The following is a 14,386-nucleotide window of genomic DNA, read 5'->3' on the forward strand; positions in this document are numbered from 1 at the left end:
CTGAATCACTTTGCCGTACAGCAGAAACTAACACAACATTGTAAATCAATTATACGTTAATAAAAAAAAAAAGAGACAGAGAGAAAGACAGGGCACACACGATTGAGAGATTGGGAGATTATGGGAATAAAAAGTGAACTGGAAAAAAGAAAAAGTAGTGAGCCACTGAACATCACAGATATTTGCAGAGCTAGTTGGGACCTCAGAAGGCATCTAGTCAACCAGTTCATGTTCCAGATGATGACGTTAAGGTTCAGCTAAGCCCTGGGGCCATCCAGTGTGGTGGTGCAGGTGCCCAGGCTCCCTGGGTTCAAATCCTGGCTGTGCTACTTCCTAGCTGAATGATCTTGGGCAAATTACTGTGTATTCATTTTCTTTATCTGTAAATGGGGGCTTTAACTACCAACTTCATGGGGTTGTGTGAAAGGAAAATCAAAACGGAGTTGGTATTGCCAAGAGCACTGAAATGGAGGCCAGTGAAGAAGTGTGACTTATGCACATCTCAGCCCGGATGGAATCTGAACTCGGATCACTTCTTGTCTTAACATAGGCATCCAGATATCTGCCCAATATTCCAGAAACTCAAGATACTTATTGGATCCTTACTTGAAAATAAGTCCATTGGAAAAAAAATTTATAAGAAAATGAATCTGTATCTGAAGGGTGACACCAGTAATTAAGCTTGAGAAATTAACTAGATATTGTTAATATATTTGACAAATGAACAGCAGAGTTTTGAATTATAAAAGAAAAGAAATCTGCGCTGAGGTTGAAAAGTATACTGCTGATGTTTGGGGAAATTTTTTTTTAATAAATTTATTTTTGGCTGCGTTGGGTCTTCATTGTTGGGTCTTCATTGCTGCGCGCGAGTAGGTAGCCCCTGCTCTCCACAGCTAGAGAAAAGCTCACATGCAGCAACGAAGACCCAATGCAGCCAAAAGTAAATAAATAAAAAATAAATAAATAAATTTATTTTAAAAAAAAAAGACAGTAGGTTCAAGTCCCTATCTGAGTTGTGTGGTTTCATAACCAATAACGAGTGATTTGTCCAAAGTTATACGGCTACATAGTGGCAGGGTGTGATGAGGAAGAAGGGAAGGGGGATGAACTGCACCGCAGAAGAAGCCTGCTTCCGGTCGAAACTGCTGATGCCCTGTTAGAGCCATGAGCTGCAGAAAAACAGCTTTCCCAACCTGAGAAGCGGGGGAGGACAGCCCAAGAATCCAAGGACTTTCATTTCCAAAGACACCTGAAGGTCATTCTTATTGTATGACTTGACCGACAGTTGCCTTTATTGGTGGCAACTGTGCAATTAGGTGATAAAGGTCTACATTGTAAAGCACCCACATACGATGTGTAATTAAATGTGCATTTCTGAGAACCGAAGCCAGGCTAAAACTTAAAAACAAAACACAATAAATCTTCCTTTAGATGAGGAGAAAAGATTCCATTAACTTCTTGTTTCTGAACAGCCTACTGCTCAGAGATAGGGGCAGTGCTCTAAAATAAACACCAACACTCCTACCAAATGGCCAAAAACAAGCAAGAGCAAATGATACATCCAAGTGGAGCTTGAATTCCGGGAGCAGGTGGATCTCAACTGGTAAGAATGAGCTCCTGGCCTGGAAGGGAGTGCTGTCAATTTTAATTCTATGTGTGAGTCAATGCCACAAGCATGAAAGAAACTGTATGTAATTAGTTTGCTTCTTTGCAGAGAGCTGTTTAAATGGAGTATTCTACTGGGAAGCGGTTATGTAAAGGACGATGCAGCACAAAGGACCCAGGTGGGAAACTGGAAAAAAACACCTCTGATCTGGGTAGTGTCCTCTCTACCCGTTTGCCTGCTTGTCAGGCGCTGGGCACAGTCAAAGCCCCGCCCCCTGGTCGCCAGCAGCAGGTGTTACAGTCGGCCTTGGCTTGACTTTGCTGCGCAACAGTCCTATTAGCATTTCCTTATTCTGCTGGCCCTGAGCTTGTGAATTTTTTGACATCGAAAAAATAGCTCCTCAGAATTTGTTTCCCAAAGATTTACTTCACTTCCACCTTTTTTTTTTTCCTTTTGGCCATGCCACTCAGCTTGCAGGATCTTAGTTCCCTGACCAGGGATTGAACCCAGGCCCTCAGCAGTGAAAGCACAGAGTCTTAACCACTGGACCGCCAGGGAACTCCCCACTTCCACCTTTTACGAGAAGTTTGAGATGTGTGAGAGAGGTTGTCCTGGAGAAAAAATCAGAACCGTGGAAGAAGGACGGACGTGTTCTCTAATGACCACGTGACACTCATCGTACAGCAGTTGGGGGCTCCAGCCAAACAAGGAAAACAAACACACATGCTTATCACCACAAGTGCTGTGTTTAGCAGACCCTCGGGTTATATGGCACAAACCTGAAGGAATTCAACTTCCTCAACTTCCTTCAATCATCCTCAGCTTCCTGGAGCCGCCATCATCATCCCCCTGGCCAAACCTGGGGGCTGAGTCTCCACCCAGCAACCCCACTGCACCTTTAGAACTCTCTCCAGCTCAAGACCTCCTGTGGCTTCTCACCACAATTAGAATAAAGCGCATACCCTGGTTTTCTAGGGTAAGGGCAAATACAAGGAAAGAATAAGAGGCTTAATTCTCCTGTTGAAAGTAAGGGAAGAGATGTCCTTCCCCCTTCCTTTTCTTAGAGCATTTACTTTAGAAAACCTGAACGTTCTTTCCCTGTCTCTTTGAAATGTATGTGAATCTGTTTAAAGCTAAAGAATCCTCTCTCCAGATCTGGGAATGTCTTTCTCAAGGACTTGGGAAGCCTCCCTTTGAAATGCCACCATCAAGGACGGGAGCACCCCACCTCCCAGCTTCTCCGGGAGCTCAGGAGCCTACGCCTATTTCCCTTTGGATAAAGCCAATTAGGGAACACAGATGGCCTCCCCAGCCACCAAGGGAAGTTAGGAAGAGTGCTGTGACACAGAAGGCTGCTTAGCCCTCTTACTTGAGGACCAGTCACTGTTTCTCTCGCGAATGTGTTTGCGATAACCGCTTGGTTCTAGAAAAGGGCGGGATGTCTTCCTGTCTTTGCCCCCTCTTAGTGGACTGCCTATGATGCACGTCAAATTCTGGTTTAATGCTTATTCAACAATGAAATTGTTTTCTTTCTCTTCTGCCTTTGTGGAGAGATTTTCTGTGTCGGGAGGAGATTTTGTTTTCGGCTGCCCTTCCCCCTCCTTCCCTTTGTACTCAGCTCCAGCCACCCTGGCCTTGCTATGCATCTTAAAAAGCGCAGAGCGTGCTTCTGACTCAGGACCCTGTATTTTTGTTCTTCTGGCTCAGCCCAGTTTCTGCCCATAGATTTCTCGTGACTTGCTTCCTTCTTTTACCTGGTCATTCCTCAGACAGCCTGTCCCTGATCACAGCTCTCGACGCCCTTCACTTTTCCTCACAGCACTGATCCCTATCTGCTCATTGACTCTAGTCTCTGCTGTAGGAGGTTAACCTGCATGAGGTCAGGACTTGGTCTGTGTTGCTCATCACTGTACCTGCCGCATCGAAGGTGCTTGATGTAGAGGAAATACTGTTAAAAATAAGTCTCCTGGGAATTCCCTGGTGGTCCAGTGGTTAAGACTCCGTGCTCCCAATGCAGGGGGCCCGGGTTCGATCCCTGGTCGGGGAACTAAGATCCTACAAGCCACACAGTACGGCCAAAATAAAAAAAAAGTCTCCTGCCAACCCTGAAAACCTCTCCACAAGGCACCTTCAACACAACAATTTTTAACATTGCAGGTGTCCTGCAATTTGGCCATTAATTTTCAACCCTTCCTCTCTGGGTACTGGTGGAAATCTGTGCTAGACGTGGCCAGGGTAGGGTTTTTCTGCTTGATTCTCATCCTCAGCCTTCCTGGTGCTGCCTTTTGTGGGTCTGTGTCCCATGTTATTCTGTGGGTCTCGCTGGCCATGACGGGAACAAGGCATGGGGAACATTTCTGCACTCATGCTGGTTAGACCCCCCTCTCCTGTGTGCCTCCAGTGGACTCCCGTGTCTTCTGACACACGGTCACACACCAGTTTACAGTTCCCACCCCAGGAGTCCAGCATATAGTAATTTCTCAATAAATGTAAAGTAAATTAATTCACCAGCAAAAACTTTGATCTTGTGTCATGTTGCTTTTAGATGGCACTTGTTACCATGACGGTGGGCCAAGGTGTACATCTACCTTTCCCTCAGACAGTAATTCCTCCAAAAGGAGAGGCAGTGGGATGGTAGATGACCTCCCAGGTCCTGAGGAACGGTAAGCTGTGATCTTAGAAAATGAGCTAGGGTTCTATTGTTGATACTGGAGACTTAAGAGAATAAGAAATACCGTAGTTGTGTCCAGAGACCGAAGAAGTGTCATCATACAAGTCTATCAGGGTCTGCCTGGCCCTTCCAGAAGACAAGAGGGCTCGCAACAGGCCATCTGATCCAGATTCAGTGTCCAAGATGAGCTCACTCGCTGAGTGTGACCAACCGGGAAATAGAACATTCTGTGTGGGAGAAAGGCTAGAAAGCCAACTTAATATTGAATCCTTGCCTAGGGCACCCTTAGTCACCGGCTCCTTCATTAAACAACAAAGATCCATGAATTAAAGTTCTATTTTTTTTCCTTTTTTACCAAACGATATTATTTTTGCCTTTGTGTTCCTGTGAGAAACCTCTAAAAAATGGATATGTCAGTTGAGCCTGTTACAAAGAAAAACCAGAGGCGTTCTAGCTAGAAAAAAAGGAAAGTTTGGCCCAAAGAGAGTATAGAATAATATCACCTTGAGACACAGACAAGAGCCCCTTCCCTGGACCCTGCACTTTAGAAGGCCCCCTATCACCAACATACAAGTACAAACTTAAAGACCAACGAGCACCTATGTCCCTTGGATCTGGTGCTCATAGCTGCCACAGCACGACCACGACCCATAACCATCAACATACACTTTTTTTTTTAAACAATGAGTTTGTTTTTTATTTTATGTATTTATTTATTTATTTATTTTTGGCCGCATCGGGCCGTAGTTGTGGCACGTGGGATCTTTCATTGCAGCACACGGGCTTCTCTCTCTAGTTGTGGCATGCGGGCTCTCTAGCTGTAGCTCGTGTGCTCAGTAGTTGTGGTGCGTGGGCTTAGATGTCCTGCGGCATGTGGGATCTTAGTTCCCTGACCAAGGATTGAACCCGCATCCCCTGTGTTGGAAGGCGAGTTCTTAACCCCTGGACCACCAGGGAAGTCCCCAACATACACTTTTATGACTAACACTGGTCAGGCCCCAGAGAGGCTTCCCTACATCCTTTGCCCTATGTCTTCAAAATCCAAGGTGACAGCGCCTGGATGCTGTGAAGATCTGTGGGCTCTTCAGACATAAGCACATTTGGGGGAAACAATTAAAAGGGGTGGTAGCCCCATGACAGTAGTAGAAACCAGCACAGTCGCAGACCAGCCAGGAGTTTAACAGAGAGAACCAGGGAAAGAGGCAGCCAAGAAGAGTCTTCCCAGGATCCCACTCACCCCTGGGGCGTCCAGAAGGTGGGTGCGTGTGCTAGGCTGCACCCATGCAGGAGCAGTCAGAGCAGGATGCAGAGCAGATTTGAGAGCACTCTCTGAACCACACAGATCCATCAGCAAAGAGCAGGAGCCCTAGTGGCTCAAGGGACTGACGCACAAATTCTGACCAAATGCCGGCGGAACAGTAAGCTGCTGTGCCCCAGGGTGACTCCTGAGATTCGCACCCAGATAAAACCACACTCATCCTCGGTGGTCTGGAAGACTGTGCAGATGCCCAAGGCTGCACCCCCTCAGAGGGGATGGACATGGGGCAAAACTGTGAACTCCCAAACTGTGAAAGCTGTCTCCTAGCTACACACCTACATCCAATAGTTGAGGAATAAAAATATAACTGGTTAAGGGGGCTTAAGCACAACTTTTGACCAATAAGTGGCTATGCTGACCTGGGGTGATCTGTAGGAAATCAGGTTAAAAGATTTTTTTTTTAATTTTTTAAGAAAAAGAAAAGTCTGAGCAGAGACATCAGGAGATGCATACTCTACACACAAACCGGGAAGCTGACTTCACAGAATTAGTTAAGAATTAAACAAATAAACCAGTGTCCAGGGGCTTCCCTGGTGGCGCAGTGGTTGAGAGTCCGCCTGCCGATGCAGGGGACACGGGTTCGTGCCCCGGTCCGGGAAGATCCCACATGCCGCGGAGTGGCTGGGCCCGTGAGCCATGGCCACTGAGCCTGTGCGTCCAGAGCCTGTGCTCTGCAATGGGAGAGGCCACAACAGTGAGAGGCCCGCGTACGGCAAAAAAAAAAAAAAACCCAAGGGAAACTATGTTTAAGAAGTAAAGGAGGTATGATAACGAGGACTCATGAAGTACAGAATGTTAATAAAGAGACGGAAATTGTTTTTAAAAAATGAAAATTCTGGAGTTGAAAAGTATAATAATCAAAACAGAAAATTCACTGGAGAGGCTCAATAATAGACTTGAGTTGAAAAAGAAATCAGTCACCATGAAGATAGATCAACAGAGATTATGCAATCTGAAGAACACTAAGAACACATAATGAGAAAAAATGAACAGAGCCTCAGAGAAATGTGCATGATGGGAAGGAGCAGAGAGAAAAAAATATTCAAAGAAATAACACTTGAAAACTTCCCAGATTTGATGAAAAAACACCAATCCACACATCCAAAACGCTCAGAAAAGTTCACCTAGAATAAATGCAAAAAGATCCACACCCAGACTCATCATAGTCAAAATGTTAAAAGCCAAAGATAGAGAAAATCTTGAAAACATCAAGATAAAAACAATTAATCTGTTATGTGTTAACAATAAGATTAACACCTGACTTCTCTTCAAAAAAAATGGAGGGGACTTCCCTGGTGGTGCAGTGGTTAAGAATCCGCCTGCCAATGCAGGGGACACAGGTTCGGGCCCTAGTCAGGAAGATCCCACATGACGCAGCACAGCTAAGCCTGTGTGCCACAACTACTGAGCCTGCGCTCTAGAGCCCACAAGCCACAATTACTGAGCCTGCATGCCACAACTACTGAAGCCCACGCACCTAGAGCCTGTGCTTCACAACAAGAGAAGCCACTGCAGTGAGAAGCCTGAGCACCACAACAAAGAGTAGCCCCGGCTCATCACAACTAGAGAAAGACTGCGTGCAGCAACGAAGACCCAACACAGCCAAGAATAAATAAATAAATTTATTTTAAAAAACAACATTCTAGTGCTTGTGGATGGGTATGCTGTGGGTTTTTTTTTTACATAAATTAATTTAATTACTTGTTTTTGGCTGCGTTGGGTCTTTGCTACTGTGCGCGGGCTTTCTCTAGTTGTGGCAAGCAGGGGCTACCCTTCGTTGCGGTGCACGGGCTTCTCACTGCGGTGGCTTCTCTTGTTGCAGAGCACGTGGGATCTTCCCAGACCAGAGATGGAACCTGTGTCCCCTGCATTGGCTGGCGGATTCTTAACCACTGCGCCACCAGGGAAGTCCCTGCTCACTCTCTTTTGAAAACTATAGTGCTTCGTGGAAAAATGTGCCTTATCTAGAGGACATCCCTCCAGGTTAGCTGATTTTAGCTTTCTGTCATCTTTTTTTTTTTTTTTTAAGTTTTTATTGAATTTGTTACAATATTGCTTCTGTTTTATGTTTTGGCCACAAGGCATGTGGGATCTTAGCTCCCCAACCAGGGATCGAACCCGCACCCCCTGCCCTGGAAGGCAAAGTCTTAACCACTGGATTGCCATGGAAGTCCCTAGCTTTCCATCATCTGTGAGCAACTTTACAACTCTGTACATTGTAGGTTGCTTATGAGCATTCAAATTATGCCCTGGCTGTGATTTCCCTCCCCCCTGTGGAAAAACCAGTTTTGCTCCCATCTAATTCATTTTCACAGTCCTTGCTCTATATTAGTGTGTGCTTCTGTACTTCTGTTTTGAATCAGTTATTACATCTGCCTGGTTCTCTCATGAGTGGAATAAAATCTGTAACACATTTTCATGTTTCATATCTGTATGAGTCATGATTTTACCTGCTGCTGAAAATAATCTGTTAACAAGTCATATCTGCAGGTAAGGTCTCACACATCCTATGGGCTGGTGTATAAAGAATATTATAAGCCTGTTTTAATTATAAGCATGCGGGATCTTAGTTCCCCGACCAGGGATCGAACCCACACTCTCTGCATTGGAAGCGCAGAGTCTTAATCACTGGACCGCCAGGGAAGTCCTTAAAGAAGATTAAAGTCAAAAGTCTTCCCTTAAAAAGGAGAGAAAAAATAAACCTTACTGAACACGAACATCGTGATGATATTTACAAAACTGTCGTCAGGTCAGTTTGCGCGAAAACTCATACTTCTCTGGATCTCACATCCAACCCAGGCACACACAGCAGCACGTTGGGCTGGAACCTGAGAACCAGGAAGCGAGAATTCTGAATGAACCCGCCCCTACCAGCTGGTTTCAAGAACTCCAAGTTCAACCTACCCCTGAGGTGGTGAGAGGAAGGCTGTGTACAGGAGCTCAGCTGGCGCTCAGGAGCTCAACTAGATCTCCATGCTCTGTGGAAGCCAGAAAGAAGAGTGATGGCCAGTGCCTTCTGCAAAACACGGGTGAGGTGAAAGAGACACTCTGTTTAGGCAAACCCATGCTGTGGGTAAGAAAGTCCCTTCCCACGGAGCACTTCCTTTGCCTGGCATCGCAAACAGGCACCAGGGTGTCGGGGAATTGTGTGTGCCAAGTACGCAGGCAAACTGAGGGCAAAGGGTCAATTAAGGCAAAGAGTTAGGACTGGACAGGGGTCTATTCAGAAAATGTTTACTATGGAGTCAGTGTTTGAGCACTTACAGGTTAGGTGTGCAGAGAGAGAGAGACAGAGACTGAATCAGTACTAAGAGAGTTTTCTTTCTTTCCAGCCCATCCCCTGGAATAGTGCCACGAGTTACAGTATCATGTTCATACCTTTTTCATCCTCCCTGGGGAAGGTGGTTTAAACATTTATTGGCACATCCCCTGGGTGGAAGCCAAGAACTTTGGGTACAGAACTGGAAGCTATGTGTCCAGAGGGATGCACACTGCCATGTGTGAGCAGGAAACCCAAGTCCCAAGTCCATCAAAGCCCTGCTGTTCCAAGCTGCACCTTTCCCACTTCAACTGCTTGAAGACACCTGCGTGGTTCAACCATACTGTCAGCAGTTATTTTAAACATTGAAAATCCACAGTACTTTAGGAAGGGCTGCATCCCTGGATGTTCTAAGTTTTCTACAACTGATCTTGATATTATTTCTCTGAGTTGTGCATGTGCCCCAAGTGTTCTGTGTTGTGTTTTGTTTTTCTTATCAAGGCACAGAGGTGCTGCTGTGCAATGAGTAAGAATACAGACTGTGGGCCAAGTGGATCTGGTTCCTAAGCCAGTGGCTCACGCCGTGATCTTGGGCAAGCTGCCTGAGCCCAGAGGCGATTTCCTCAATTGTAAAATGAGGCTGATAATAATGCTCAGCTCCTGGGGTGGCTGTGAGGGTTGCATTCGTGCACGTGAGGCATCTCACGGTGCACGTCTTCAGATGAGAGGCAGGGAAGGCTGAACAGAATGGCTATACATCAGTGCTTCTCAACGTGGCCACACATCAGAATCACCCGGGGAACTTAAAAAACACCCATGCGTGGAAAATACCCATCCTCAGAGATTCTGGTTTGATTGGTTGAGGTGCAGCCTGGGCAACAGAACGTTTTAAAGCTTTGGGTGATTCTAATGGGCACCCAAGATTGAGAGCTACTTTTCTAAATACTCGGGAAATGAGATATTCTCAGAGCTCCCATCCATGGCTGCACACTGGTCTTTCAGGGAAAGATTGCTCGGGGGTCTCAACCCTGAATGGGTTCCCTGTATTTTTCTTTTAAAACTCATGTTGAGTATGGAGTCTGTGCAAGGCCCTTCCAGCCCACGCACTTGTCCGGGGTCCTCGAGGGTTTGGAACCTGTTAAAAGTGAGGTTCCATGTAATGTGTGTGTGTTTCTCATTAAGTTCTACATTTAGAAATCGGCTTCAGAGACAAAGAAAAAGAAGGTGAACTTGTCTGAACAGAAGTAGTTTCTCTTCCTTCAAGCCATGCGAGCCTATAAGACTTCATAATGCAGGGAAGGCGGCTCCTTTCCCTGACAGACTCTGATAGACTCTGCATCTACCAGCGTGGCTTGTTAAGACAAAAGGGTGTGCACAGCCCAGCCGGGAGATCCGAGCAGTTAAACTATTTGCTGTCTACATCAAAGCCCCAGGACATCCAGAAGTTCCCTGCATGGCCCCGCCCACCATCATGAGGCCCTGGGCCAAGCTGTCCAATGGCTCTTGCTTTGGGCTGTGCTTACCTTCTTCCCTTCGCCCTGCCCTCCTTTATTAAGGAACCTAATACAACGCCTACCAGGTAAGATTCTGACCCTTTCCAATTTCCCCGTGATTTATTAGAAGAAATTGAAAAATTACAGCCCAGGGACGACTGGGGAAATCTGAGACACCTCTGTGTTTACAGTGGTGTCAGCGATCAGGAAGGTTGGCAGAACCACGGGCAAGGAAGCTCAAAGGGGAGACTTGGGGGATGTGGAGGTGGTGTAACAGGGAAACAGAGTGCCATGGAGCTTGTACATGGAGGAGGTAGAAGCAGAAGTTAGAGAACTATTGGCCTGGACTCCTGAAGGCATAAGTAGAAAATAAGACTATTTTCCCCTCTGGGACTGTGAGTAATAACCCCAGCTTTGGGGTTAGTTCTGACATGCCATTCTCTGTGTCCTAAAGCAAAAGATTTATCCTGTGAATTCCATTAATTTCTAAATCATACAATCCCTGAGACGTTTGTCAGTAAAATGGGAGATCGCTCACTTCGGGAGGTGGCTGAAATTCTGGGTCCCAAGCTAATTCTTCAAAAGGACCCTCTAGACCAGTTTTCTTATAAACACATCTCCAGCAGTGAGAGATCCCTTTCTTTCCAGATTCAATGTATTTTGAATGATTTTGTTTCACTATTCTTAGAATTTGAAAGTAAAACATGCTCTCACATCTGCCTGCTAATGCAGGGGACACGGGTTCGAGCCCTGGTCTGGGAGGATCCCACATGCCGCGGAGCAACTAGGCCCATGAGCCACAACTACTGAGCCTGCGCGTCTGGAGCCTGTGCTCCACAACAAGAGAGGCTGCGATAGTGAGAGGCCCGTGCACCGCGATGAAGAGTGGCCCCCTCTTGCCACAACTAGAGAAAGCCCTCGTACAGAAACGAAGACCCAACACAGCAAAAATTAATTAATTAATTAATAACCTCCTACCCCCAACATCTTCTTAAAAAAAAAAAATGCTCTCATGAAGTTTTAAAAAATACAGAAAGGTGAAGCAAGAAATAAAGGTCTCTCCATTATACCCCCCATCTCTACCCTTAATGCTTTGGTGTACAAATAATTACTATATTATTGTAGCTAACACTTCTTTAGCATTCACTGTATGTCAGGCACTATGCTTACGAGTATATGAGTACGCTGAGACTCAGAGAGCTTAAATGAATGACTCAAGTTCACTCGGCTGGTAGCCGACTCAAACCCAGGCATTTTGGTTCCATAATCTGTGCTCTTTACCTTATGTTAGACAAGCCATTACAACAGATGGGGAAATAGATAGGTAGATAGGTAGATGATAGGTAGGTAGGTAGATAGATAGATAGACAGACAGACAGGTAGATTGTTGGATGGTTGGATGGACGGATGGATGATGGATGGATGGATGGACCGACAGATAGGTATCACACTATACACATTGTTCCACAGGTTGACTTTTTAAATCGACACTATATCGTTGGTGCCATGTTGGCACCTATAGATCTACTCCCTTCCTTTTCATGGCTGCATAGCATTCTATAGAATGGATATAGTTTATTTAACCAGCCCCTATTGATGGGCACTTGGGTTTTTCACATACCTTTGGGTGCTTATGTAAGTATTCCTGTAGGTAGATTTCTAGAAGTGGAATTGCCAAGATAATGGATTATGTTCACATTAAATGTCACTGGATACCATCAAGTCATCCTCAGAAAAGGCTACACCGACAGGTGTGTGAGTTAACTCTCTCCAACCTCTGTAGCAACACTGGATCTTGTGAATGTTTATACGTTTTATCATATGATAGGTAAAAGCGTGTTTCTCTTTTTAATTTGCATGTCTCAGGCCACTGGTGAATCTGAGGATCCTCTAAAGTTTATAAATCACTTCATTGTATGAATATACCACACATTGTGTATCCATTCTCTTATTGATGGACATTTGGGTTGTTTCCAGTTTCTGGCTATTATGAATTATAAGCAAATCTGCTGTGGACACTGTTGTACAAATCTTTTTGTGCACATATTTTTATTACTCTTGGGTCAATATCTAGAGGTGGAATTGGTGTGTCATAAGGAAGGTGTATGTTTAGCTTTAGAAGAAAAGGCCTGACTTATTTCCAAAGCAGGTTTGAATTTGTCCATTTCTCCCTTCAGTTCCATCAGTTCTTGTTTCATGTAATTTGAAGCTCTGTTCTCTGATGAATACGCATTTAGGATTGTCCTGACTCCAACAGTGACTGTAAAGTTACTGAATCTGCCCAAGATTTTAAGGGCTAGGAAAAGGGCCGCATATGGAGATTTCTCAAGAAACTGTTTATATAACTACATGGACGCCATAACAGCAGAGGTCCCTGGAGGAAAGGAGTTTTTGTGGGTTGAGAGGTTCAAAGAGAAGATGGAGTCTGGGACACAGGTAGGGCTTGGATGAATGCTCAGGGCAAGGCACTCATGTGGTGAGAAAAGGACGAACAAGGAAGCTGGCCTAAATAAGTCCTAAATTATGGAAGTCCTTGCTTCCACGGTGCCCAGACAGAGCTCCTTCCTTCACGTTCCTACCATGCTCAAACGTTCCACAGCACAATACGTGTTTCATATTGTAATGACACGGCTGTCTGTTCACTAGACTTCCTCTCTCCTGTGGCTGGGAAACACGCCTTTCATCCGTCATCTCCAGCATCTAACATGAGATGTGGCAAATATGGTGGCCTCTCGACAAATATTTGCCAAGTATGTATATTTTTCCAACAATCAACAGTTTGCTTTTTTTTTTTTTTTTTTTTTTCCTTTGGCCACGCCGCACGGCTTACAGGATCTTAGTTCCCCAACCAGGGACTGAACTCTGGCCGCAGCAGTGCAAGCGCCGAGTCCTAACCACTGGACCGCTAGGGAATTCCAACAGTTTGCTTTTAAGCAGGGATGGACCCATGATAGGATTCAAAGCACATCTTTAAGACAGATCTTGATGCGAAAGCTCAGCTTCTCTGTACACCGGTGCCGAATCAAATCACGGAGACAGAGTTTTGGGTGAAGTAGAAAAGGAGAGCTTTATTACTTTGCCAGGCAAAGGGGGCCACAGTAGCCTAGTGCCTCAAGAACTGTGCCCCCCTCCCTGGGGAACAGGGAGAGGTCTTATAGTCAGGCCTGTGGTCAGGGGCGTGCAGTAAGGATCAAGGCAAGAGCTTCAAAAGGGTGGGGTTGCTGACAAGATGAGGGTGTGTACAGGGCCTCAGGTGGTCGTCTTTCTCCTAATCTTGATGAGCTTCTCTGTCCCTTTAATCTCACCTCAGGTGCTTTCCTGGCTGCTCCTCCCTTGATTAGCAACAGTTCGAATCTGCCCTTTCAGCTAAGGTCATGGAGGCTGGAGTCTTGCCTACAAGAAATGGGGGACAAAAAGGCCTCCATGCCTGGGAGCCCCACCGGGCCCTGGTAGGCATCAATCTTTCAAAAATCAAGGTTGACAGCTATGGTCTTAACAGGAATGCGTCTTTCCCTTTTCCCTGTGGACAAAGTTATCTTTGTTACCTATGCTTTATTTTTTTTTAAAAAAAGGTCCACTGGGGCTTCCCTGGTCGCGCAGTGGTTTAGAATCCGCCCCCCAATGCAGGAGACACGGGTTCAAGACCTTGTCCGGAAAGATCCCACATGCCACGGAGCAACTAAGCCCGTGCACCACAACTACTGAGCCTGCGCTCTAGAGCCCGCGAGCCACAACTACTGAAGCCCACGTGCCTAGAGCCCGTGCTCCACAACGAGAGAATCCACCGCAATGAGAAGCCCGCGCACCGCAACGAAGAGTAGCCCTCGTTCGCCGCAGCTAGGGAAAGCCCGCGTGCAGCAACAAAGACCCAACACAGCCAAAAATAATAAATAAATAATAAAATAAATAAATTTATTTTTTAAAAAAAAGGTCCACTGAATCATACAGATATGAGGTGACAGGACTAGGTTCACACAAACTCATTCTTAGATTCACAATTGGGAATGTAGCAGACGCTGGGAGCCATAAAGGTGCAAAC

The sequence above is a fragment of the Delphinapterus leucas genome, chromosome 19 (genome assembly GCF_059928025.1).
Source record: "Delphinapterus leucas isolate spDelLeu-1000000601 "Yukka" chromosome 19, BTC_Dleu_Yukka2, whole genome shotgun sequence".
In the NCBI taxonomy this organism is placed as follows: domain Eukaryota; kingdom Metazoa; phylum Chordata; class Mammalia; order Artiodactyla; family Monodontidae; genus Delphinapterus; species Delphinapterus leucas.